Here is a 1379-nt window from a genome sequence, read left to right as displayed (position 1 = left end):
CACGATCTGTAATTTTTTCCTAGTGTTCTCTAATTCTGGTAGTCATCCAGAGGGAGAAACAAGAAGAACGTAGGTTTCGTCTGTTTCTAGCTGTCAAAGTATGAATTCGATTCTGTAACATGGGCAGTGGGAAGCTGATGTTGCTGCTGTTGTGAAATATGTAATTGTCATGTTTTGTTGTATTTCTCTACAAAGCTGAGAAGACAGCTGACCCCTCAGATGCTGCACCATCCGATGATGTTGTGATCGTGTACGAGCTCACACCTACCCCAGAGCAGAGAGCTCTCGCAGGCTTTCTTAAGCTCCCTTCAACCTTCTTCTGTTACAAGAATAAGCCTGGATATGTGAGTGAAGAGGATGATGGTAAGGAATGTCAAAGTTGATCTGAGTGTTGCATTTTTTGTAGGGAACGTGCATTGTACTAGAATCAACAGGCTCTAATATTGTTGATACTGATGACAGCTGTCATCTTCCTTTTGGCCAATGACCCTCCGCCTCCCTTCCCCACCCTGCTTTGTGATTCTCCTAATAAAACGAACACGATGCTTGTTTTCTGGCAGTGTGAAACCTGTGCCATGAATCTAGGCAGAGAAAGTGTCAGTAGTGTAAGAAGGCACTGGTACATAAGTAAGAATTGAAAGCTTGCTTGCTGATATGTCAAGCTCTTAAAAGACTTGCAGAAGTCTTGAGTGCTTGACCTGGCTTGTGAGTCTGAAGGGCTTAACAAATTTAGACTTCTTTGTATTTGGAAGATCCCTGAGAACTCATACTTGTTTCCTGTGTTTTAAGATGAAGACTATGAAACAGCAGTTAAGAAACTTAATGGAAGACTGTATCCCAGCAATGAAAAAGAAAAAAGGAAATGGCAAGGTATGTCTGAAAACACAGTGGTTGATCTTTAATTTCTTAGATGCTGAAGCTGAATCTCTAAATCTGGAGGACACTAGAGTAGATAAGTGAATTTGGATAGGTCTGTAAAGGAGGTTTGCTTTCTTTGGCTGACTTTCTGTGCACTAAAAAAAGGTGGCATATATTGAGCTACTAGAAATACAAGTGAGTGTCAAAGGAAGCTAGTAGCAGTAGTGGCAGTTGCAAGATTGCAATCATTATTGCATGGAGGCTCTTTGATACAACAGAAAACCACAGTAGGACAAATGTACAGTTCTTTAGCTCCCTTGTGACTGTGAATGAGTGACTTTTAAAATGATGATGCTATTACCAAAGTTTTAAACTTGAGATGTTCTGAGTTCCATTAGGTTAGTTTATAATGTATATGTAGGAAATGATCACAGTATTCAGCTGTCTGAACAGCTGTTCTCCACTAATTTTTGTTCTTTGCAGTAGGCACTGCAGTCAAACAGGAATTGGAGAGGGAATGT

The 1379-nt window shown here is 40.4% G+C and overlaps 1 long non-coding RNA gene across 1 annotated transcript; it reads left to right on the top strand.

The window, feature by feature from the left end:
* Positions 1–9: 9 nt before the first annotated feature.
* Positions 10–1379, top strand: LOC122191969. The gene is made up of 3 exons (XR_006182505.1): positions 10–363; positions 790–870; positions 1342–1379. It is a non-coding gene; the product is annotated as an uncharacterized LOC122191969 (long non-coding RNA).

This window comes from Lagopus leucura, unplaced genomic scaffold (genome assembly GCF_019238085.1).
Source record: "Lagopus leucura isolate 7727_CA_CO unplaced genomic scaffold, USGS_WTPT01 60220-0_obj-0_obj, whole genome shotgun sequence".
NCBI classification, from domain to species: domain Eukaryota; kingdom Metazoa; phylum Chordata; class Aves; order Galliformes; family Phasianidae; genus Lagopus; species Lagopus leucura.
Note: the sequence above shows the minus strand (reverse complement) of the source record. Positions and strands in the feature narration are given on the sequence as shown.